General features: G+C 38.9%; 1 long non-coding RNA gene across 1 annotated transcript in view; it reads left to right on the top strand.

The window, feature by feature from the left end:
- Nucleotides 1-26058, top strand: part of LOC123459259 — a 70640-nt gene extending 44582 nt beyond the window's left edge. Inside the window, exons 2-4 of the long non-coding RNA XR_006636159.1 lie at nucleotides 7099-7198; nucleotides 14526-14765; nucleotides 25942-26058. This is a non-coding gene — a long non-coding RNA (uncharacterized LOC123459259). The remainder of the gene's footprint in view (nucleotides 1-7098; nucleotides 7199-14525; nucleotides 14766-25941) is intronic.
- Nucleotides 26059-27507: the final 1449 nt, after the last annotated feature.

The following is a 27507-nucleotide window of genomic DNA, read 5'->3' as shown; positions in this document are numbered from 1 at the left end:
TCATGATTTTCAGTTCAAAGTTTTCTAATTAATGATTTATCATGAAGGATTTATCTTTCTAAAAATGATTATAATTAAGTCACTCTTTTGTTTCCAATAGTCATTGGTCATAGTTCACAATATCTAGCACATGTAGGCCTCCTAAGTGTTCTCATTATCTTTTTTTTTATTTTCTTACTTCCCATTATTTTTTATTTAGTAGGAAAATAAAAGCCTTTAAGCAGAGGCTTGCTTCTTCCACATGCTTACCAATTGTTGAAATTTGTGTGCATTCTCATTTTTCTTCTTCCTTTCTCCCCCTTTCAAAAGAATACCATTTTATTACATTTATTAACATTTTTATTAACATTTTTATCTGTGTTTTCTATTCTATCAATCAACATTTTCATCATAAAACATTCAATATTTGTCAAGAAATGTTAATTTTGAAATGTCAGCTAGATGTCATAGAAAACTAGAATAACCATAAAAGAGGAAGATCTGAAAATCATTTATACATGTGGTATTTGAGTGGTGAATTGGGTGAATAAGGATGAGAAATGAAAGATGGTCTAGGTCTAGAATCATTCTGTCACTTAGAGCTTCAGCCAAGAAAGATGTGAACTTGAACCAACATGAATCAGTCAATGAACTATAAGTAAAACCAAATTTGTGATATCATAAAATTTAAGAAGAAAAGGTAGTGATGCAGTTCAAAAAACTTGTATGTGTTTAAGAACAAAGGTAACATTTTACCTTAACCAGGTGGAGTTCCTCCATGTCCTTACATGATTGCTTCAGATGAGCAGAATTGAAGTTAAATATGAGTGTGATGGTACACACCTGTAATCTCAACAAGGAGAGGCTGAGACAGGAAGATAGTACATTCATGATCACCTTTACATACACAGTGAGTTGGAAGTCAATTTGGGTTATATAATGATATCATTTATATAAAAAAAAACACGAGATATTAGAGGAGAAGAAAAGCAAATACTTCCTTCAAGAACTTTTCATATTCAGGGGAACAAAATAAGAGACATGGGAGAATCAAGGAGGTTTTTCATTCTTATGAGACCTTTTTATTTTCTGACAACTTTTATTAGTACTCATTCCTTTCTACTCTGTTTTCTGTTTTTTTTTTTTTTTTTTTTTTTTTTTAAGCATACTTCTCAGAACAGCAATGTGCTGGTTAATCTTGGTTGTCAACTTGACAGGATTTGAAATTCTCATGGAAACAAATCTCTGGACATGTTTGTGATAATTAGGTTAATTGAGGTGGGTGGTGACATTCCATGGGCTAGACTGAATGAAAAGGGAAAAGATGCCTGAGTAACAGCGTTCATCATTACTCTCTTCTTCTCATGTCTTGACTGAACGTGACCAGTTGTTTTATGCTTCTGCTGCAATGCCTTTCCCATGGTCATGGACTATATCCCCTTGAAACATGAACCCAAATAAATTCTCCCTTCTTTGAGATTCACCCAGCAGCCGCTGATGGAAGGAATGGTTTATTTTGGCTTCCAGTCTCAAAGGGACATTTCATCATGATGGGAAAGCATGGCAGAGCAGATAGCCAGGGAATCACATCATGTCACAGAACTTGGATGAAGCAGGAGGAAGATTGAGCTCTTGAGCACCCAGTGGGCTAGAGTTATCAACCTCAAAGTCTGCCCTGTTAACAACACTCCTCAAGCAAGGCTCCATCTCCCAAAGGCTACACAACCTCCCAAATTGACACTAGCTGGGGATCACACAGTCAAAACACACGAAGGGGGTACTTTACAATTAGACCATGATAGATAGTTTGCTTGGGCCTTTGTCACAGGAGTGAGAAAAGTATCTAATATGAGTAATTTGCCCTACAATTTCCCTCTTACCACAATCTTCTACACTTGGTCAATCCATTGTCATCTAGTTTTAGCCCCTCAGAGCACTGGAATTAATTTTTGCTAGAGGTAATGGAAACCTTTTATTTATTTTTTTATCTTATGTTAGTATTGTAATATGTAATATGTAATATGTTAGTATTGTAATCTTTCTTCCTCTAAAACACCCTTCACTGATTCCTTGTTGCTTTACATTTGCTATTTTCTTATGCATCCTTTCCTGTCTGACTATTCCTGTCTAAATCTGTTCTTCAGATTCTACTTTCTCATTTCACATATTCTCCCTGGGTAGAAAATGACTCGAAGGAGCATCATTAGCTGATGGCTCTTAAATTTAAACACAGTTCAGGCCAAGCTTTTTCCTCAGATAATCTCTTGGTCAGCTCAAGCTGCTGTGGCAGAATAGCATAGAATTCATGGCTTTGAAAACCACTTTTTTTTCACACTTCTGGAAGCCAGGAAATTCAAGATAAATATCTTCATGTTTGGTCCCTGATGAGAGCTCACTTCCCTGTGCACAGATTTGGTTTTATCATTGCATTTCATATGGTGGAAGAGGAAAATAGATGCTTTCATGGGTATACCTTTTCAACATTTTTTTATTTTATTTATTTTTTAGAGAGGGAAAGAAGGAGAGAGAGAGAGAGAGAGAGAGAGAGAGAGAGAGAGAGAGAGAGAGGAATGAATGGTCATGCCAGGGCATTTAGCCACTGCAAATTACCTACAGGCTCATGTACCACCTTGAGGATTTGGCTTACTGGCATGCTGGGAATTGAGCCTGGGTCTGTAGGCTTTGTAGGAAAAACCTTAACCACTAAGCAATCTCTCCAGCCCTGGGTCTCCTTTTAAATGGCACTGACTCCACTTATCAGGGCTCTTCTCTTATCACATAATTATTTCCCCAAACCCAGCCACTCTATTACATTATGTGGGGAATTAAATTTCAATGCATGAATTTGAGGGGATCACAAACATTGATTCCATAGCAGATACAAGCACATGCATTCATTCCTACTCTTGGCATCTATATTTCAATTTCATGTAAGTACATCAAGTTCATATAGATGAGACAAACAATTCATCTTTCCCTTGTTTGTATACTTTCTTCTATATCCACTATTTTGAATAATGACATCACAACTTACAACATTCTAATCAGAAATCTGGGCACTTTTATTGCATCATCACTCTTCATGCCTAATATGCAATCCATCACAAAGTCTTGTAAAGCCAATTTCTCTATGTTTGCTCAAATTGTCTGTTCTGGTCTACTCAAAAGTACAAGGCAGAAAACAATACTTACAACTTACTTTTCTGGGGCATTCCATTTTTGGGGGGGCTATCAGGTTGGGGTAGCTTAACTATATTGACTGGGCTACTCTCAACTATGTGCCTTCCAGTGGGAAGGAGGTTAACAGTACAGAAACAAAAGCATTTCATCTATATTATGATATAATCCAAATGAATGATAATGTACAGTGTAATTTTTAAAATATTATAATGATAGGTAACCCGAAAGGATAAACCATGGTATAATTTCTTTTAATGTGGGGTTAATGAAGACATTTGTGTATGTAAAAATCAGATTAGAGTAAGGATTTATGAAAATATTTTAGCAGATTGCTAGAGATTTCGAGAGCTTAAATTAGGGCACAGGTAAAGGATCTTTGGATGCATATAAAAGAACACTTCCTCTTACATTTATGTACTTATTAAATGACAGAGCTTTGAAATATACCTTTACTTTATGAAAAATATAACATAAATTTTCTTTTCACTCAGTTTTTAAGAAATGAACAAATCATGTCATCTTATTTGATTAGCTAGATTCATTCTCTATCCTCATGTAATATGTTTGGGTTAATGTGGAGAAAATATATTTTGATTTTCTTAAGAAAATAAAAAAATATATATTTGGAAAACCACCACTACCTTGTAAGAGTGCCTAAAGATATATTGTGTAAATTATCAGAAAGTATAATGGGATTTTCCCTTAGTATAAGTAAGAACTTATTAGTTTCAAAACAGTTATTTTTAATGTTAAATCCTACTATGTAGGACTTAGTGAGATAGGGCCTGATTGGAGGTCTAAAATAAATCTTTTTTTTTTTGTTAAATTTTTTATTTATTTATTTATTTGAGAGCGACAGACACAGAGAGAAAGACAGGTAGAGGGAGAGAGAGAGAATGGGCACACCAGGGTTCCAGCCTCTGCAAACAAACTCCAGACGCGTGCACCCCCTTGTGCATCTGGCTAACGTGGGACCTGGGGAACCGAGCCTCGAAACGGGGTCCTTAGGCTTCACAGGCAAGCGCTTAACCACAAAGCCATCTCTCCAGCCCAAAATAAATCTTTTTTAAAAATATTTTTACTGGGCTAGAGAGATTGCTTAGCTGTTACGGTGCTTGCCTGTGATGCATAAGGATCCAGGTTCGCAACAGACCCAGTTATACCCTTACTGGGCATCTACCCTAAAACCTTCAAACCAAAAGCCAGAGAGATTTGCTCAACCATGTTTGTAGCGGCTCAATTCGTAATAGCTAAAAGCTGGAACCAACCCAGATGTCCATCATTAGAAGAATGGATAACAAAGATGTGGCATATCTACACAATGGAATTCTATACAGCAGTAAGAAAAAACGACATAAAGAAATTTGAGGAAAAATGGTTGAACCTGGAACAGATCATTCTCAGTGAACTTACCCAATCACAGAAAAAAAATCGACACATAGTCTCACTCATCTACAACACCTAACCTGAATCTACACAAGATACCTTACATACCCAGCACGCACCTCATGGACTAGACAATAGGATAGATGGGAGGGCAGGGAGGGCATTGAAGGGTGGAAAACAGTAATCCAGACCCAAATGGCAATGGTACCATAAAATTCTACTTCCTAAAAGACAGACCAAATGGCTGAACCTTCACTAGACCCTTACAGGAAACACCTGAACCACAAGACACTGGAGAGGGTAGGATCAAGACTAACCTAAATCTCCTACATCTTCCCTCCCTCCCTCTCCCCTTCTCCCCTCTATCTCTCTCCTCTCTAACTCTTGTATATTAGTTATGTTCTTCCTCAATTTCTTAATGGACACTGACCTGTAACCCCCACTTCCAGCTTGGGCCTACCATCCATAATGAGCTTTTGATCAGAGAAACCTACAAGGTTTCCCAAAACAATGACAGACTTCTGTCAGAGGACTTGATGACCCACCAAAGGCCAGTGGTAAGAACCTGTTGCTGAAGACTCCATATGCAGCTGACACGTAAAATGAAATGACATGGCTGGAAGCCAGGAGAGAGTCAGTCCCCAGACAGTCAGCGTGTCTAGTGCCAGAAGGTGCTGCATAGGCGACTGGGGGAAATGACCAAGATCTATCCAAGCAACTCATTGTTTAACCTAATTACCAACAAATAACCTGAGGTGATGCCCACACAAATGCAATAGTGGGACACAGCCATGGTGAGGAACCAATTGCTCTTGATTTGGCTAACTGATCCACTCAGTGGTACTAGACCCATAGCTGGAGCTGGGAAACAAGTTAGAACCATACCCAAACATAAGCCCACTCTACAATAGCAAGCTACCATTAATCACGGGGTATAAGAGGGCCTACACCTATCAAACTGTCTATCAAAAAAGTAAGTGTTATCTCAATTTTCCAGGTGCTAACTTACTCTCCATTGGAGAGTCTGCTTCTCTTTTTCAGATAGATGCAGATCCTAAGAAGAGAGCTGCCCCAACATACCTCAAAAGGGGCCCAACTGAAACTAAGGACAATTGGCGAAATAGGCAAGGGTGATGTTTTCCTGTGAACCCGATATCAGCACAAAGGGGAAGGAGACCAACACAGAGAAAAATAAACTCCTACCAAATCAGAGAGCCAGAGCCTCAGAGGCCCCCAACACCTCAGCACTGAAGCAGACCACAAATGGACCCAACATGGCTCAGGGAAATTTTGCAGAAGAGGGGGCGGAAAGAATGTCAGAGTCACATGTTGGGTCATGATTTGCAGAGACATTTATCAAACCAATAACTGGGGGCTAACTCCATTATGCAAGACCCATTTACATCAACAAGGAGGGTCCAATGGGAGGGAGTAGATCACAGATGAGCCTAAACAATGGTACCAAACTGCCTGTATTTACTGAAAAGAAAACTAATAAATTAAATTAAAAAAAAAAGGATCCAGGTTTGATTCTCCAGGTCCCACATAAGCCAGACGCGCAAGGTGGCTCATTGTATCTGGAGTTCCATTTGAAGTGGCTAGAGGTCCTGATGCCCACTATCTCTAATAAATAAATACAATAAGAATAAATCTTAAAAAAATAAAAAAATATTTTTATTTTTATTTATTTATTTAAGAGAGAGACAGAAATAGGCAGTTAGAGAGAGAAAGAGAAAGAATGGGTGCACCAGGGCCTCCAGCCACTGCAAACGAATTCCAGGTGCATGCACACCCTGTGCATCTGGCTTATGTGGGTGTTCAGGAGTTGAACCTGGGTTCTTTGGCTTTGTAGGCAAGTGCCTTAATTGCTAAGCCATCTCTCCAGCCCCCTCTAAAATAAATCTGTTTTTTTCTTTGAGGTAGGGTCTCACTGTAGCCCAGGCTGACCTGGTGTTCACTATGGAGTCTCAGGGTGGCCTCGAACTCACAGCCATCCTCCTACCTCTGCCTCCCAAGTGCTGGGATTAAAGGCGTGTGCCACCACGCCAGGCTAAAATAAATCTTGATATAAGAGACATAGTAAGATGGAAATTACCACAAGAATTGAAGGAAACTGTGAGGCTGGGTAGACTAACATGAAGGAATGGAAAAAAAAAAATTCACAGTTTGTGTGGATATCTCTAAGCCACAGTATGGATAATATGCAGAAAATGATTACCTGTTGTCACTTAATCTTGTATCTGGGCACTCAAAATTGCATTCTCAGCATGAGCTCAAAATTATTAGATATATTCAAACTAGGCATGTCATGGAACTCAAGAAAGGTACCCTGCTGGTCACTACCAGGACCTATTAAAATTTCTGAAGCTCAGGCATGAGAACTTACAGTGGAGTGTGTTAAGTCAACCCAGATTGTTGTCAGTCAGCCTGTATTGACTTAGTACACAGGAACCCAGGAAAATTCTTACTTCTTATAGTTACCTTCACATCACTGGGCTGAAACACCCAACCAAGGAAGGAAGTTGGAAGGAAAATGTTTATTTTGTCTTACAGTCTCCAAAGGAAGCTTCACAATGCCAGGCCAAGATGAAAGAAGAGAGGCTGGATATCGCTTTTTGTCACAGCAACTGGGAGAAAGCAGCAAGAAAGTGAGGTGAGCTCTGGCAAGCAAGAAGCTGGGTTTTAACATCTGAAAGCACATACTGTACTTCCCAAATTGCCATCAGCTGGGAGCAAGAATTGAAAACACTGAGTTTATTTGGGAATAAAATTCAAACCACCATACCCACCCTAGTAGAGTGCATGGGTATAAGGAGGCTATGAGGTTAATATGTATAGAGAAGGGTTCTAGGGTCATCTTTAGAGACTAATTCTAGAAAATAGGCTAAAACTTTGTAAATAGCTCAGAAGTAAATAAATCATATGAAATGATAGCAGTTTATGTTTATATGTGTTATAGTGTTCAATAAATGGTAAGGTTGAACTTAACTTGCATATGTGGATTGTATAAATCATTGAACCATAAACATATTTTTCAGGACAGATGCAGTCAGCAAATGCTTTTGTTTAAGTAAATTATACAATTTAAAAAGCACAACTAATACATTTATATTTCATCTTTTTTCTTTTGAACACATTAGCCAAATTAATAGGTGTCTTCTTTAGTGGACACGTGGTCCATCTAGGGATAAGAATACACTAAGCCTTCTACACAGAGATGTGATACAGGAAATTAGGTACAAAAACTTTGGAAGACTTGAGTAAGAAAGGAGGTCACTGAGGTAGTGTATCACCACCCTGGCAAATGGAGGGCGAAGGGACCTGTTGTGTAGGTTTTCAGTTCTCTGAGGAGGGGTGTGTCTGGCTGTTGCTGGATCTGTGAGGAAGTGATCAGGATGGATCTGGGGTTGGGCAGGGGAGCTGTAGGTAGAGCTAAACTGATAGTAAGAAGAAACATGAAAGTTGTCCTTTCCCTTCTTCATCCATCCTACTACAGTTTCTCCTACTGGTAGAAATGGGTAGGAAACTAGTTAATGTTGCACTGTGGCAAATGTATTTGACAGAGTTACAATGCAGTAGAAAGGGGAGGATCAATTTTGTAGCAGTTACCTTCTTGCTTCTGAGACAAAACATTCAAACAAAAGCAGTTGATAGGAGGAAATAGTTTCCTTTGGCTTATAGTCTTGGGAAGTTTCATCATGTTAGAGCAGAGACTGGGCATTACATCTTGTTATGTCAGCTGAAAAGTAGAAGGAAGAGTGAGAGAGCTGTGAACACCCAGTAGGACTGGATTAATAAACCTTAAGATCTTCCCCTAGTGACATTCCTCCCCCAGCAAGACTCTACCTCCCAAGTTGCTACCAAGTGTGGTCCAAGTATTCAGAATATATGAGCCCATGTGGTAAATTTCATTCAAACTGCCACAGATTTGAAGCTGAAAAATAATATAACAGATATATACTTCTTATGTTTAAAGGGAAAAACTAGTCCAGCCATAAAGCATAGTGAACCAGTTGCTGCCTCTGGGTGACCCTTTAGTTGGCTCATTATTTTGGTTGCTGGTGATGAGTGAGTTCAGTCAACTTAGAATGTGCAGCACAAATTCTTCCAACATGCTTTCCAGGTTCAATGGCTTTCTTAGAAGGGAGAGTAGACTTTTGTCCTTGAACACTGTCATTGTTTTGCTCTCTCTACCACTGAAACTTTCATTTCAATGCCCTTAGGAAAAGATTTTTACCCTTGTTCCATTGACCTATGATAAATGCTATCTCACCAATAGCCCCTCTCCTCTCAAAAGTCAACATTGTCTGCAGCTGCCTGTGTGAGTCTCGTCTGTGACCTAGGTATGGCTGCTCTCCCTCCGTTGGGTATAACTGATTTGAAGCAGGTCACATCTAAGTAGATGGGTTTAATATGAGATAATTTTATTCTCCAGAATATCCAAATCGTTTGTTGGTGTTATTTCTTTGACTTCCAAATACCAATGTGCCTAGCATAAGGAAACCAAAACATTCCTCCCATGAGAATAACTGCATTGTTAAACTGAGAATAATTCACCTCATCTTCCTGCCTCATGTTAGCCTAGAAAGGCAGGCAGGACGGATAACATCTGTAATCTCCAACGCTTATTTCTTGTAATATGAGGTTTAACTCCATGGGGTAACTTGGACTTGTATCAAGTCCTGGGTAAAATGTTCCATTGGTCTAAATCAACATACACATTGATTAGCTACCTGGAAGGAAAGAACTAGTACTTGTGGGATTTGTGTTCATCTTCCCGATTTTACATGTTGCCTCAGTATCCAAACCATACCTGCATCTTATTAAATATATAAATGCACAGTCTTTATTCTTGATTCACTAAAGAGTCTGAGCATTGTGCCTTGCATACACACGTACAAGCTGTATAGATCGATCTGATAGATGGTTAGAAAGAAGACTTTGCAGGCTTTGGTCCCCAAGGAAATTGTAAGCATTATTTAACTAGTGCTGGCTGCTTTGTCTTGTTACCTTCAAAGCACTGGTTCAATAAATGTGAGCAGTTTATTCTTAAAACCATTTAGGCAATTTTAAGTATCAAAGACCCATGGACCTTGTTGGATTTTATTTCCCCTCTGACTCTGCTACATGTTTTCAGCCTATCTAATGATAGGATAGCATGGATTTCATTGGTGCTTTTATATGCATTAAGATTCCCTCTGGTAGACTGGACTGATTCTAAAGGATATTTAGTATGTGGGAACATCTGTAGCACTGCTAATGAGGAAATAAGATCTGTTCCAGAACTCTTCCAGAAGAAGGGCATTGTGAGCGTGCTGTGCTCACCCATCATTGACTAGATGCTACAGGACTAGCTTTGCCAGCAGGGTTCAAAATCATACACTCAGGTTTGTGAAGAAGATATTTATTTTCATTTATTTAATTTTTATTTGCACTTGTATATATACTGTGGGCTTACCAGGGTCTCTTGATGCTTCGCACAAATGCCAGATGTATGGATCACTTTGGGTATGACTTTACATGAATGCTAGAGAATTGAACCCAGCTGGCAGGTTTTGAAAGCAAGCAAAAGTACCTTTTTTTTAAAAAAAAAAAAACATTTTTTGTTCATTTTTATTTATTTGAGAGTGACAGACAGAGAGAGAAAGAGGCAAATAGAGAGAGAGAGAGAGAATGGGCGCACCAGGGCCTCCAGCCACTGAAAACGAACTCCAGATGCATGTGCCCCCTTGTGCATCTGGCTAACGTGGGTCCTGGGGAATCAAGCCTCGAACTGGGGTGCTTAGGCTTCACAGGAAAGCGCCTAACCGCTAAGCCATCTCTCCAGCCCAGAAGTACCTTTAACCATTATGCCAGATCCTTAGTCCTGGTTAAAGATGGTTAAAAATAGGGAGGTAACATTTATAATCAGTTATATTCATAGGAAAAATGTACTTCCAAGAATTTAATAGTTGCTAAAAGGTACTTGCTAAAAATAAGCTACTAACTTGAAAAATATAAAATGACAAAAGAAGTCTTCCATAGTATAATATAAAACATTGAAAATTATATAATCAGGTTTGCCAAAAGTATGGTGAAATACATGTAGTATTCTTCATTACCATGTGATCTGGTTCAGCAACTTTGCTGTCATATTATGACTCCATCAAAGGATTGATTAGGCCAACTTCCTCCAGAAATGCCAGCACAGATAGAACCAGAGGTATGGGTTCACTAATCTACTTGTTACCAATATATTTCTTAATCAAATCAGTTTGAAAATCAAGGTTATTCATACAAGTCTACCCCTTGTAAAGTTGACATCCAAACATAACTCCTTAAACCAAAACATGTTACCCCTACATCTCTAATAAAGCTCATATCCATCTCACAATACAAAATTCATTCCTCCATCTCTAACAATCCTTATAGTGTCAATAATATTAAAAAAATGTTCAAAGTCTTTTCTGCGATTCCTGCCAATCTTACATGTAAGCCTCTGTAAAATAACAAAAAAATCAACTTACATTCTTCTAACATACAGTGGCACACAGTAAACATTCCCATTCCAAATGAGGATGGAAGAGTAGGAAGGGAGAACTTGTCCAAAGCAAGACCAAACACACCAAGGCACTTATTAACTCCCATAGCTTCATGTCTGTACTGGGGCACATGGTATCATGATCTGAATTTCAAATGGCTGGGCAGCCTCATATCCAACTGCCTTGCTGTGTATAGCCTATATAGCCTTTTTCCTGGACTGGTCCCACTTGTTTCCTACAGCTTTTCTTCACAGATATTCCATGTTTCTGACATTTCCATCATCCTGGAGTCTTGAAGGTGCTTGGCACAAGCTGCGTTGCTGAATGGTCAATGCCCAGATCTGCTGGATGCTCACACAGTATCCTGGCCATCACAGACCATAGCTAGTGGCCTTTCAGTATCTGTATATCTGGATCTGGGCAACATGTAGGTGGTCCTTTCCTGGAGGCCCTCTATTCTTAAATGAAAGTCTTTCAAATGAGTTGGTAATTTTCTACCCTCAAGCCTATAATAGGTGGGATCTGGCTATCTCCTGAAATGACCTGCAGCCATTTTCCCTATTGTTCCAGTATAAAGTGCTTGGTTTCTCAATAATGGCACTAATCTCTTAATTACTAAATAACTAAATGACATACTCATTTACTCTCACCTTTCAAATCACTCCTTTTCCATCCAATAAAGACATATTTTCAGACCTTCATACTTTTCTTCTTTATCCTCACTGACTGCAACACAGGGTTTCTGATGAACCTAGAGCTACACTAGGTAGCTCTTTTCCCTACTGTTAAGATTACAGGTATATGCCACCACAGTAGGCATTTTCCACTGGTTCTGGTGACCCATACTCAGGTCCTAAGGCTTGCACAACATGCACTTACTTTACCCATTGGACTATCTTCCCAGTCCCTCATTTTAATCATATTTACCTCTTTCTTTCCTTATGGAAATTTGTTATTTTTTTTTTATTTGATACAGAGCAAGAGAGGCAGACACAGAGAGAGTATGGAAGAGCCAGGGCCTCATGCATTTAGATTTCTGTGAGTACCAGAGAATTAAAACTGAGCCATCAGGCTTTTCATGCAAGCACCTTTAACCACTGAATCATCTTGCCAGCCCTGAACATGTTAATTTTTTTGAAAGTTAATTTAGTTTCTGTATTCAAGTGATAACCTCCTTCGTAATTTGACAGAAAGAAAATTATTATATTGTAATGTTTTTATTTTGTGTTTCTTTCAAGTGACATGAAATGCTTATAAATTGGCTGCTTGATTTCATCTTTTGTTAATTACTGGGAGTAAGAGGTCTTCTTTGCCCTGTGAAACATAATTGCTTCTCACTTCCTACCAATTTCTGGCTTAGAGTTCATTTCCATTTTTCTTATTGAATTTGTATTTTATGTCTGCACTTTAATATATGTTTTTTTTCTGCTGCCAAATTTATAAAGGCTTAAATATAGCATTAATAGATAATTGCTAAATAAATGAATGGGTAAGTTAATATTGAGTACCCATTTCTCTGATAGAATGATAATAATAATCCATTTATCCATCAGAAAAAGATCTTTCTTTTTAATTTTAAGTTCTTATTAACAACCTCTATACACATACACAATGCAGTCTGATTATAATCCCTCCCCACCATCCTTTCCCAGGTCCTCCCTCCACTGAGCTCCTTCTTTATTCCAGCTAGTCCCTCTTCTATTTTGATGTTATCATTTTATTTTGTCCTCCTATTGTACAGGTCTTGTGAAGGTAGCATTTACCACTATTAGTGGCCATGAAAACCATGGCCACTTTGTGACAGGAAGGTCAAATCCAAAGCATTCCTCTCCATCCTTTGGCTCTTACATTCTTCTTCTTTTTTTTTAATCTTGCAATTTTATTTGCATATAAAGGCTGCTAGATACAGCACATCACAATAAATGTAAACAGCTGCTTTCCTAAATTTAAAGATAACATAAAATAGAATCAAGCCCAACAGCATTTAAAATGGGAAACAGAAATGAATATCAGTGAGAAGAGCTTGTGCTAAGGAGAGTGCATCAGCACACAATGCAAAATGGGAGGGGAAAGGGAGCAGAAGATAGTTCAGGACATTTAAATAGAAAGGACAACTAAGCCTTACTTCAGTCAGCTTCCACTGCATCCTGGTAAGTCTATGTGCACATGTAACAATCTCTTTCAGACCTTGAGTTCTGAGAAAAATGTGTCTGTTCCTCTGGACTTCATATGCTGCTCACAGCATAGCTTTTCAGACATACTGTTCTTTGCACTATATATGACACACAAACAAAAAGTTATATATATAAACCCATACTGAAAAGGAGTCTACACACTCATTTATTTTTCTGTATGAAACACTTGCCCTTGACAGATTCTATTTCCATATTTTTAAAGCTAAAATAATTTAAAAGAAACAAACAAACATTGAGAGCTTATATAACCACAGTATGTATATCACTAGCTGAGCCATCCTTTGAGTGAGGGCTGGTTTCTTCCCTGGACACAGTCTTCTTTATCTCAAGCATGAAGAGACAGTCTCTTCAAGACCTATATCTCTGTGGAGATTGCTCTAAATCAGGCCACATCTGTGGAGATAAAGCAATACTAATAAAACACTAAAAACAAAAAAACAAAAAATAAAAAAAACACCACTTCGAACAATAATCTTAAACAGTCTTACATTATTTCTTCTGCCTCTTTTACTGTAGTCCCTGAGCCCTGGAGGGTGTGACAAAGATGCCTCATTTAATGCTAAACATCCCCCTGTTACTTCTCAGCACTTTGATTATTTTTGAGTCTCTCCAGTGGTAACTTCCATCTGAAAAGACAAGCTTCTCTATCCAAACATGAAGGTAGCATTAATATATGGACAAAAGCATAAACAATTAGAGGGCAGTTTTTTGGGAATAATATATCTTTTCAGCCAAACCACAGGAGTTGAACCTCCCTATGGCTTAACCTTCCCCAGCCATCAGCTGTTGCCTGGGTTTTCAATACCAGGCAGGAATACCTTCCCATGTAGTGAACTTTAAATGTAAGAGATAGTTATGTCTGTTACTATAATTCTGTTTTGTTGTTTTTGAGACATAGATTTTCCATGGTGTAAAGGCTGGCCTGTAAATCACCTTCTAGCCTGTTGGGATCTATGAGCCTAACCTTGGCCATGTTGACAGAAACCGCCATATTGCGAGTTAAGTTTCTATTTCCTCATCTAATGATCTATTACCAGAAATGAAGAAACTGTTATGCCTGGGTGATAGCCTCCCCAGGTTCTGCCAGTAATTGATGAAGAAACAAAGAAATTGCATTTAGCCAGTAACTCTGTGATCTCTGGCCTAAATAGGACTCCTTCCCCCTACAACCTTATATAAACCTATGTATAAAAATAAAATTTTGAGACCTTGACAAACACCTAGCTTGGTCTCCTGCTTGTGTCTGTTTGCCTCTCCCATTCAGGTTTAGTTCCCCTTGGGTCTCTGTTGTTCCCCTACTGGCCCGGGCAAGTGGCACCCAATGTGTGGGGCTTGAGGTACAAAGAAAAAACCAGAACGTTGCTTGAGTGAATGGCCATTCCTCTACCTGAATCACCACCTCATTGGCAAGTGAAGATTTTCACTGAATCACCGCCTCATTGGAAAGTGAAGATTCACACAGTGATCACCACAGAAGCCCGCCTGTGATACAGATCTGACTAAGGTAAGACAAGTGATGCAGACTTCTAGGCAAACCATTTCAATAAAGACTATTCAGTCAGATTTTCAAGACACAGGAACTGCGGGATTTCTTTATTGCTCTTTCTAAACTTCTTTTCTTTCTTTTAATTTCAGTTGGCGCCGTCGTATAGAATTACAACATAGCAACAGGGCAACTGAAGCCTCTTGGCCAGGGCTACCCTCTGGCATTGGCTGAAGGCCCCTAGCTCCCTGTGAAAATCCTGACAGCCTGTTCGGGCATTGGCAAAGACCTCCTATCTAGCCTCTCTTCCAACCACTGAAACCAGTCACGCAACCGCCAGTAAATGCCCTTAGGGTGGCTACCGGATTCTTAAACTTGCAGACAGGCTTGCTTCAGGCCCATTGGGGAATCCCCCATGCTGGTTCCCTGGCCAGGCACATTGCCCTCTGGTCTTGCCATTTCTACTCTTACCTTTCTATCATGGGACAGACCCTAAGTAAACATGAATTGTTGAAGGACTTCTCTCAAGACACAAGGAACATGGGTTAAGAAAAAAGATTTAGCAAAGAGTAAAAAGGAGCTAATTGCCATAGTAACAGTTATTTTAAAAGCACAAGGAATTGAGACTGCTTCAAGTTCTTTAAGCTAAGTTTTTGATTTTATCAGGAGGATTCGTTCTTTTTATGTTTGTGTATGTCTTTATGTGTATTCATTGTGTTTGCTAGTAGTGTCATGTTTATGACTGTTTGTGACTAAAGAGATGAGACAGATGCAGGTGACACCCCTTTCTCTTCTAGAGAACCATTTCAAGGAAATCAAAGGCCTGAGCATAGAAATTAAAAAGGAAAAGTTAAATGTCTTTTGCGGGAGTGAATTTGCCAGATATTTGTTCTATGTCAAGTTCACCTTACATAGAGGATTATTAAAAACAACAAAACTTCCTCTAAAGAGGTAACTTATAATTTGTCAGATATTTTAAAAAAGATTGTAATGTCCTGTTACTTAAAAGGAGGAGGCAACTGACCTGATCTCTAAGCCAGCCTGCCTCTCACAGCATTGAGCTAGCCATAGGAGCTGCCCTAAAGGGCTTCACACAGGGAAATAACAATAAAGCTTGCTTTAATTGTAAAATGCCAGGTCATTTTTCCAGAGAATGTACAGGCCCCAAGGCTGCACCACCTCCTTCCTCCCTCTCTCCATGTTGTAAGCATGGCAAACATTGGGCCTCTGAGTGCCATTCTAAAACAGATATCCAGGGAAACCCCTTACCACCAAAACAGGGAAACATGACACAGAGCCTACCTCAGGGTCCCAGAATGATTCCCAGACAGAACCCTGGGACTATCAGGTTCATCCCCCAGTATACCTAAAATTTAACATCTCTGCCCTCTCCCAGGAAACCACTGGCAGTTCAGGACTGGACCTCTGTTCCGCCTCCAGAACAATACTAACATCAGAGGTGGGGACTCAGGTCCTTGCCATGGGAGTTTTTGGTCCCTTGCCAAAAAACACTTTTGGTCTTATCTTGGGTTGTGCCTGTTCAACCATTCAGGGCCTCACCATTTCTCCAGGAGTCATTGATAATGACTATACTGGGGAAATTAAACTCATGGCCACTGCCCTTCAGGGGCATATTACCATACTTCCTGGCCAATGGATGGCTCAGTTAATACTATTGCCCCTCAATGATAAGGCACCCTGTCAGAAACAAAAGAGAGATCCCCATGGGTTTGGGTCATCAGATATTTATTGGGCACAAGAGTCACTCAAGCAAGACCCCTTCTTAAATTAAAGCTAAAAGGAAAGACCTTTGAAGGTCTTATAGACATTGGTGCAGATGCCACAATTATTTCCAGTAAAAATTGGCCTGCATCTTGGCCTCTCACTGCTTCCATAACTCATCTCAAAGGAATTGGACAGGCCTCTAACCCTTTACAAAGTTTTGAAGTTATTCAGTGGGAGGACAAAGAGGGCAATCAAGGCACCATCCAACCTTATGTGGTCCCAGGCCTGCCCATTAATCTCTGGGGCCAAGACATCCTCTCTCAAATTAAACTTATTATGTGCAGCCCTAATGAGTTGGTAGCCCACCAAATGCTTAATCAAGGCTTCTGCCCAGGACAAGGATTGGGAAAACATTCTCAGGGAACAAAAGAGCCAATCCCAGTTACTATAAAGACTGATCGAGCTGGAATAGGCTACAAAAATTTATCCTAATGGCTGTTGACATGCTTGTACCCCATGCAGATAAAATATCTTGGAAAACAACAGAACCTGTGTGGGTTGATCAATGGCCCTTAACTTCTGAAAAATTAGCTGCAGCCATGATGTTAGTGTAGGAACAACTTGCTTCAGGCCATATTGAACCTACCACCTCTCCTTGGAATACTCCTATCTTTGTTATAAAGAGAAAGTCTGGAAAATGGAGGTTACTCCAAGACCTTAGAGAAATTAATAAGGCCATGGTACCTATGAGAGCCCTACAACCAGGCCTCCCCACTCCAGTGGCAATTCCTGCAGGATGTTGTAAAATCATTATTGACCTAAAGGATTGCTTTTTTACAATTCCCTTGCATCCTGAGGATCATCTGCATTTTGCATTTAGTATTCCTATGGTAAATTTTAGAGGCCCTATGCTGAGATTCCAATGGAAAGTCTTGCCCCAAGATATGGCCAATAGCCCCATGCTGTGTTAAAAATTTGTGGCCTAAGTTATAGATACATTTAGATATAGATGGCCTTCTTTGTATGTCATTCATTATATGGATGACATTCTCCTGGCCAGACCCGATCCCACTGAACTCCTTACTTGCTCTTAAGAGCTTTCTAGGGCACTTACTGGAGCTGGTCTTCAGATAGCTCCTGATAAAATTCAACTAAAACCTCCTTACTTATTCTTAGGCTTTGAACTTTTTCATAATGAAATTCTTTCACAAAAGATTCAACTTAGAACTGATCACCTAAAAACTTTAAATGATTTTCAGAAACTCATAGGAGATATTAACTGGCTCAGGCCCTATCTCAAGCTAACTACTAGAGAATTTAAACCCTTGTTTGACATCCTCAAAGGAGATTCAGACCCTGCCTCAGGCTGCTCATTAACAGGCCCCACCCTGGAGGTTCTGAAGATAGTAGAAGCCGCAATTCTGAGCCAAAGGGACACATTTTTTCTCTTATGAGAAGCTGCTTCTCCTGGTTATATGCACCACTGACTTTATACCCACTGGGGTGTTCTGGCAGGAGGGGCCCCTCTTCTGGGTCCATTTACCCACTTCACCACCCAAAGTCCTTACCCTTTACACCTTGTGGGTGGCAGAGTTAATAAAAATTGGGCGTGACCAAAGCAGAAAAATATTTGGTAAGGATCCTGATAAAATCATTCTACCCAACTCTTGTACCTCTTTTCAGGGATCCCTTGATAACCACTACCCTGCTGACAAGCTTCTCCAATTTCTGAGAAATCAGCCATTTCTTTTTCCTACATTGACCTCTCCTCAACCCCTTCCCCACATCCCCCTAGTTTTTACTGGTGGCTCCTCTAATGGAGTGGCAACCTTCACTATAGACAATCAAACCACTCCCCTATTATCCCCATTCCACTCTGCTCAACTGGTGGAGCTTTTTGTTTTACAGGTTTTTCAACAAGTTCCACATACTTCCTTTAATCTGCATACTGATAGTGCTTATATTGCTCAATCCATCCCCCTTTTAGAAACTGTGCCATACATAAAACCCACTACAAATGCCACTCCTCTCAAATTTGGGCCAATTTCCCCTTCCTCTCCTGGTTGCCATTGGTACTAGGACCTCTACTTATCTTAATCCTCCTACTCACAATCAGACCTATTATTATAAATAAAATCATGTCTTTTATATGTCAACAGATTGATGCCATTAAGATACAGCCTTTGCAGGTCCATTATCACAGACTGGAGCTGGTGGATCAAGGTGTTGCCACTGAAGACCTACCACCTGCAACTATCACTCTCCCTTGATCTTACATTATGTACTCATTTACTATGCTACTGTCCTCTACTCCTCTGCTATAACTGCGGTCTATCTGTCTTATGGCAAAAGGTTTCTCCTCTTTTAAGACCTGCATAGGATTCAGACCTATGCATATCAGCTCACAATAAAATGAGTATGATATGAGCACCAACATGGGTGCGAGGCAAAGCACCACAAGGGAAGGTCCCTTTCTGACCGCTTCTGAATTCCCTGAGAGAGAAACCTGACTTGCATGGAGGTTGGTATCACAACTGTTATTTACATAGGCCCTGCCTTCCCTCCCCAAAAGGTACCAAGGGCCAATATTGTGGGACTAAAAAATATTTGTTAAGGATCCTGATAAAATCGTTCTACCCTACTCCACTACCCAAATACAAATAGCCCACAGGAAGAGTCAGGTACCTATTCCCCCTGTTGGTTAATGCCCACCACTGCTTAGCGGGACCTCCCCCTCTTTTTGTATAAAAGAAAGGAGGAGATGTTGGGAGCTATGAGCCTAACCTTGACCATGTTGACAGAAACCATCATGTTGCGGGTTAAGTTTCTATTTCCTCATCTAATGATCTATTACCAGAAATGAAGAAACCATTACACCTGGGTGATAGCCTCCCCTGGTGCTGCTGGTAATTGATGAAGAAACAAAGAAATTGCATTTAGCCAGTAACCCTGTGATCTCTGGCCTGAATGTGACTCCTTCCCCTACAACTCTATATAAACCTATGTGTAAAAATAAAATTTTGAGACCTTGACAAACACCTAGCTTGGTCTCCTTCTTGTGTCTGTTTGCCTTTGTATTCAGGTTTATTTCCCCTCAGGTCTCTGTTGTTTCCCTGCTGGCCAGGTAACTAGCCCAGTAAAGCCTTGACCCTACGATGCTCTCACCTCACACTTCTAAGAACTGAATTTATATACATGTGTGTGCTGCCACTGCTGGCTCCACATCAGAGTCATAAACCCTCAGCTGGAAGTTGTAGCTTTTTTGCTTCCCAATTTTTCATTTGACTTTTAATCATCATATTTCTAAAATTAATTTTTATTAATTATTTTGGAAATAATGTTCAAGACAGGCATCTATTCATGATCATTGTATTTGTAGTTTCTATGTTTGGTGTTTGACCAGAAATTCTTCCTTTCTTCTTAGTCTTTTTGTTTTGTTTTATTTTATTCAACCCTCCTTCCCTTTCCTTTCTCTCTCTGTGTGTGATTTAATGTAGTATATGTGAGTATATGAGTTTTTCTTTAACATGTTAACTCAGAAGACGATTGTCACAGTATTTGAAATGCTGCCTTCCCATTACATTAAATATTTACACAGCTTGAATCTGTTTCTGGCTTTTCTCATCCATGACACTATCTCCTTGGAGCAGCAGTTGCACTCTTGTTTAGTGATGCTTTGCTGTTATTTATGAATGCTCAATAACTAAATATCCCTTCTGTTTAGTTTTTCAAACTAATATTTTGTTTGTTCTTTTTCACTTTGATATTTTTTCTGGCAAGCTTTAGAAATTGAAGAACTTAATTCATCTTTCCAACTTCAGTCAGTTTTACAATTTACACCAAAGAATAGGAAATGAATCCTTCTCATTATTTATTGTAATGCCTCAAGCACTTCACGAAAATAGGTGAAATGTAAAATGGACTATACATCTTATTAGTACATTTAAAGTATAAGTCAAATCAAGTCCTTCCTATGTTCACACACTTCACAGACTTCCCATCTCACTCAACAGCTTTCAAGTAACAGATGAGCCCTGTTTCCATCTGACCTGTCCCCTCACTGATCCTCACTCACCTACTCTTCATCCAATATTCAGCTCTGATCACATAGGCATCCCTCATCCTGAATACAATGCACCCCAGCATGTTTTTGCCTAAACCTCTGCACTAATGGCCCTGTGTCTTGAAAATTCTGTAAATTTTTCATCTTATTTGCTCCTTCAAAACATATTTAATTTATATGTTTATGACACATACAGGAGAGAGAGAGAGAGACGGGGAGGAGAGAGATAGAGAGAGAAAGAGATAGGTAGAGAAAGAGACAGAATAGGCATGCCAGGGGTTCCTTTCCTGCCACTGCAAACAAACTCCAGATGCATGCACCACTTTGTGAGTTTGGCTGTAATGGGAACTGGGAATTTGAATCCTGGCCATCAGGCTTTATAAGCAAGTCCTTTAACCATTGAATCATCTCTTCATCCCCTTCTCATTCCTTTGATCTTGGCTGTACTATCATTTCCTCAGAGACGAATCTCATGATCGCCCAATTAAAAATTATAACCCAGCTGGGCATGATGGCACATACCTTTAATCCCAGCAATTGGGAAGCAGAGGTAGGAGGATTGCCAAGAGTTCAAGGCCACCATAAGACTGCATAGTGAATTCCAGGTCAGCCTGGGATAGAGTGAAACCCTACCTCGATAAACAACAACAAAAATAAATTGCAACGCTGTGGCTGGAAAGATGGCTTAGCATTTAAGGCCCTTGCCTGCAAAGGCAAAGGAATGAGGTTTGGTTCCCCAGGATCCACACAGCCACATGGGCCAAATGCACAAGGTGGCATATGCATCTGGAGTTTGTTTGCAATGGCTGAAGGCCCTGGAGCAGACATTCTCTCTCTTTCTTCCTCTCTCTGCCTTTGTTTTTCTCTTGCTCAAATAAATAAATAAAACTAAGAAAATATTTAACGCTAGTCCCAGGTCTGCCTTAGACACATAGTACTAGCTACCCACATTACTGTTTTCATGATGGCACTGACAGCCATTTGGAATGACTTAACATTTCTTTTTTTAAATTGTTTTTTTAATTTTTTTATATTTATTTGAGAGTGACAGAGAGAGAAAGAGGCAGACAGAGAGAGAGAGACAGAGAATGGGCGTGCCAGGGCCTCCAGCCACTGCAAATGAACTCCAGATGCGTGTGCCCCTTTGTGCTTATGTGGGTCCTGGGGAATCAAGTCTCAAACCAGGGTCCTTAGGCTTTACAGGCAAGCGCTTAACCGCTAAGCCATCTCTCCAGCCCAACTTAACATTTCTTTAACATTATTTGCTTATTCATTGCTCTGCCTGGATCATACATGTAATGGAAGAAAGATTTTTTTGTTTTCTTCTTTGTTGTCCATCCAATACATAGAACAGTGTCTGGTCATAGTTAGAACTATATAAATACATATATAAAATCTTATTTGGAAAGCAGAGAATGACAAAGACAGTATCATCACACTTATATGAGTACTGTAGAAATGTCGACACAGAAATATGATAAAATTCCTACCAAGGATTGGGATGAGAGCAGTGGAGAAAAGGTTTAAAATTTCAATTATAAAATGACTAAGTTCTGTACAGTGCTGTGATTATAATTATCAATACTGTATTGTGTATATTAATGATTAAGTGTCTTGTGTTTTCATAAAAAGAAACTGAGATTATGGATGTGTTAACTACATAAAATATGCCAAATAAGGAAATGGAGAGATGGCTAACTGGTTAAGACATTTGCTGATGAAGCCTGAAGACCCAGGCTTCTCCAGGTCCCACATAAGCTAGATGCACAAGGTGGTACATGTGTCTGGAGTTTGTTTTCAGTGGTTAGAGGCCCTGGCGCACTCATTCTCTCTCTCTCTCTCTCCCTCCCCCTCTTTCTTAAATAAAAATAAATTTAAAATTAAAAAATATATTTGTGGGCTAGAGAAATGGCTTAGCGGTTAAGCGCTTGCCTGGGAAGCCTAAGGACCCTGGTTCGAGGCTCGGTTCCCCAGGTCCCACGTTAGCCAGATGCACAAGGGGGCGCATGCGTCTGGAGTTCGTTTGCAGAGGCTGGAAGCCCTGGCGCGCCCATTCTCTCTCTCTCTCTCTCTCTCTCTCTCTGTCTTTCTCTCTGTGTCTGTCACTCTCAAATAAATAAATAAATAAAATTTAAAAAAAATGTTTAAAAAATATATTTGCCTTTGGAGTTCTGTTGGCTTCTTGTATCTTGATGGGCCTTTCTTTTTAGAGACTGGGGAAGTTTTCTTCAATAATTTTGTTAAATAAGTTCTCTAGCAATGGAAAAAGACTTCCTGCACAAAACCCCAGTAGCTCATGATCTTAAACAGGCACTCTACTAACAGGATCACATGAAGCAGAAGAGTTGCTTTATAGACGAGCATACAATAAGCAAAGCCAATAGATTACCGAGAGAACAGGAGAAGGTATTTTCGCGTTATCCCACTGATAGAGGCTTAATCTCTAGAATCTACAAAGAACTCAAAAATCTAAACAGTAAGAAGTCAAACACCCTGCTCACAAAATGGGGCAAAGAGCTGAACAGACACTTCACAGAGGAAGAAATACAAATGGCAAATACACACTTAGCAGTATATATTTTATATTTTTTAATATATTTTATATATATATATATATATACATATATAATTTTGTCAATAATAAGTTAATAAATCATGGATGGAAAGAATTGCTCTCTTGTAATTCATGACCAATTGTAGACCCATATTCCCTTTCATAATATTGATTGGATGAATTAATAAAAGAATGAAAATTATTCTCACAAAACTTTGATAATTTTAAGGATTAATCCAGATGTCATTATTATTTCACTGTACTTTTATTTAGCTATATATGTTTGGAAAAGGGGTATGATTTTAATAATAAACAATTTTGTTCAAATAAATCTATGTGTTTCTGGGCTAGACCCTGTGATAGTGGATAGCTAACTGAATTCTTTCTACTTGTTTACAATTCCTCCAAAGCATAAAAAATATTGTTAGCAGCAACAGTGTCCACAGAAAGGTATGAATTGTGTAACAAAATCTAAGGTGATGGCAAGCCATCCTGGGTGTTTTTCACATTGATCCGGTGTTTGTGATAGAAAGGAGAAACTGATAGAATAAACATCAAGATAGCAAGTGTAGTGCTCTGTTAATTAGTTATTAATACATCCTTTAAATAAATCCTAAAACTGTTATAAACAGGTGGAAAATGATAGGAAGTAATATTAGAAATGGGTAATCAAGACCATTTTGAATATTCTTTTTTAAACTATTTTTGCACACTGACACCTTTAATGTGGAGGCTATGCATCCTCTGCACAGAATAATGCCTATAAACATGCATCCCAGAAAATCCATATCATGTTAAATGTTTTCATAGACTCTACAAAGATCCATTCACAGATCCCAGTAAGAAGCTCTTCGAATGCAGAAATATGGGAAGAAAGAGTTCTTTCTACTTTTGGAATATAAGTCCATTGCCAGGTATATCTTAGTCCATGAGTTGCCCTTTAATTTTCTTTTAAAAATCCCTATTGCCTTTTTAGCCTTATGATGAAAATGTATTTGCCAATGAGGTAAGGTACTGCACCCTAAGAACAAAGAGACAGCTTTCTGCAGGGTAGCAAAACAATGAAATTTTAGATTTGTTTTCATTTCACTAGGCAGATGTCAGCTATAAATCTTGGGACCCTTGTAAATGTTCAATAAATAGCCTCATTTTCACATGTTCTTGTGTGTGCCTGTGTGTATATATGTGTTCTTGTATGTTTGTCTGTTTGTGTGTGTGCATACACATGTATATGGAGACCAGAGGTTGAAGACAGGTGTCCTCTTCCATTACTCTCCACCTTTAAAAAGAGATAAATACTGAAACATGCTATCTAGCATGAACTCAGCCCACTGATTCAGCTACTATAACTAGCTATCTTGTTTAGATATCCCTTGTCTCCACTTCTTAAGAACTGGCATTACAGGCAAGTAACACAAACTCTTAGTAAATATTCTCATGTGATAAAACCTAGTCTAAGACTGGGAAGTCTCATGTGTCATTTTTATGACTCATGGATACTGTGTTTTTAATTCTGATATATTTTCTCCATGTCAAACTGTCTTGCTTTGTATAAGAAGACCATTAAGGGAACAGTATTTAATGAATTAACTATATTCAGGTCACTTTAAATGACACAATCTAATCTCCTTTAAATAACCTATAAATTTCAGTTCTGTTTGGAAATAGTCTTGAAAGATCCAGATGCTTATCTGTGAATGCAAAGCAAACTACCCAGACTACCTGCATATTAATTGAATTAATACTAACATTAATTACCTTTCATTAAGCCCACCTCCTAAATGTTCCACTACCTCCCATTAGTACCATAGATTGGGGGGCAAGCCTTCATACATGGAGTTTGGAGAGAATCCAGAGCCACACTGTAGCATTAATATCCTCTGGAGAGTCCATAGTCCTAAGGAAGATGGCCCTTGTCATGTTTCAGGGCTGGTTTCAAAGTATCTTAACATTTTATTAGGTTACTGAGAGAAAATCATTAGCAAGAGTCACCTTTTGATGTTAACACATTCTATAAAACTAATACATTTATGCAGTACTTTAAAGACATTTCACTCTTTTTCAGAAAGGAGAGACAGAAGTCTTCAATCATAACTACATTTGGCTTCATGTGAGAAGAGCCTACACTCTCTTCACCACCCACCAGCACTGCATTTACTTACTCAAAATGCAATTTAGCATGTGTGTGATGTCTTCTCAGTTTTATTGACTCCTGAAGAGAAATGTTGGGTAGACACATGTCTGAAATTACAGTGTGCATTAGCTTTAATAATTTCTGGAAAATGTGTCGTTTCTGACTATATCTGATTTACTTTGCAAGCCATACACTATAGGGATAGGTTGTATAGCAAATAGGAGCAGCAGATCCTGTCTAGCCTCATAGGAGGGAGCATATGTGGAATTTAAGGGCACCCTGGGGCTGGGTTATGGGGAGGGATTAACACTTGGGAGAAATGGGAAGGGGTGAGATGGGGGACTAGAGCTAAGAACAGATGGATCTGCTGGTGACAGAAAGTGCAAGATTCAGTGAAAAACAAGGTGACAGAAAAGTCACAGGGGTAGAGAGGCACTGGTATAGCTGCTGAGAAGGTTTATGGATAAATGTCTAGCTTTGAGGTAAGGCCAATATAAAGGTGCATTCTCAAGCTGTGGAACTATTCTGGTTGCAGCACTGTAGGAGAAGTTTTGTAATAGTTGATGCTCATTTCTCTATAGCCAGTTCAAAGACAGAAGAAAGGGATTTCACTTTGTGAACAATATATGTTTATGAAATTATGATGATAAAGTGTTATAGTTTAATATTTGAGCATAGAAAAGTGATTCCTATATAACTAAGAATTTTGTTTTTGTTTCAGGTACAGAAGGAACATACCCAGGAGATGACTATCTTTGAAGAGATTGTTTCTTTGTCATTTTCACCATGCTGAACCACAGAGGAGAGCACAGAGCTCAGTGGTGGAGGAAGAGAGGAGCAGTTCAATAATCCAGTATGTGCCATCAAGGAAGGGCATGGGACAAGCCAGATAAGCCAAATAAGTAGGTTTAGGATTGGATATTTTAAATAATTTCTCTCTGTTCCCCAGCCATGGTGGAAACAGGGGAATACTATGTCTCAAATAAGATGATGTGGGTGAGGGGAAAGGGTTTTAGGGGGTAATATAATCCATTAAGTCTAACTTATATTAATCTTTCCAGATGTAGCTGTTAAGTTTCCCTTCATCCAAGGTGTACACTCATTCAACTAATTCTAATTGAGAACTAAATCTGTGCCACCATTATTTTACAATACAGCCAGGTACAAAACAAACAAATGTAAACCTACATTGGGCTGAAATTTGGAAGAAGTCAGATAATCATATATAAATATAAATGATTAAGTTATATGTGTTTTATATGTTATTATGTGTATTATATATCACATATAACACATAAAATATGATGATTGACTATGTACATAGGTGGGAAACATTCATAAGGACCAAAAGATGAAAATAAACCAAAAGTTGAAAAAAAGAAGGACCAAGGATCACTAGTAGTAATAGACACAAAGTAGATGAGAAGAAACTAGGAAAAGAGGTTAAAAAAGAAAGTCATTTAGTCAGAATACAAGTTAAAAAAAAACAACAACAACTTTTTTTTCACTGGGCATGGTGGTACACGCCTTTATCTTAGCACTTGGGTGGGAGGCAGGGGTAGGAGGATTGTCTCAGGCCAGCCTGCGACTCACAGTGAATTCCAGGGCAGCCTGGGCTAGAGTGAAACCCTACTTCAAAACATATGACACACACACACACACACACACACACACACACACAAATATAATATATGTCATACATAGTTTTCAACAAAGGAACAATTTACAATGTTGCATTTAAATCAACTTGGATGAGGCAAAAGAAAACTGACCATAGAATTTAACAACATGGAGGATTTATTTTGTTGTCGTTTTTGTTTTCTTTTGCTTTTTGGCTTCTTTTTTTGTTTGTTTGTTTGTTTTTGAGGGGAAGACATTTGAAATAGCTTTTTTTTCAGGTAGGAAAGAGCTTAAAGTCTGAAAAAAATTTCAAGAGAACATTAGAGAAGAAATATAGAGTTTAGGCTTAGATGTTTAAAAATTTATTTTTATTATTAAATATTGATTTATTTTTATGTAAATATCACATGTTGGTATTCTTTTTTTTAATATTTTTGTTCATTTTTTATTTAGTTATTTGAGAGTGACAGACATAGAGAGAAAGACAGATAGAGGGAGAGAGAGAATGGGCACGCTAGGGCTTCCAGCCACTGCAAACAACTCAATGCGTGCTCCCCCTTGTGCATCTGGCTAACGTGGGACCTGGGGAACCGAGCCTCGAACCGGGGTCCTTAGGCTTCACAGGCAAGCGCTTAACCACTAAGCAATCTCTCCAGCCCACATGTTG

This window comes from Jaculus jaculus, chromosome 3 (genome assembly GCF_020740685.1).
Source record: "Jaculus jaculus isolate mJacJac1 chromosome 3, mJacJac1.mat.Y.cur, whole genome shotgun sequence".
In the NCBI taxonomy this organism is placed as follows: Eukaryota; Metazoa; Chordata; class Mammalia; order Rodentia; family Dipodidae; genus Jaculus; species Jaculus jaculus.
Note: the sequence above shows the minus strand (reverse complement) of the source record. Positions and strands in the feature narration are given on the sequence as shown.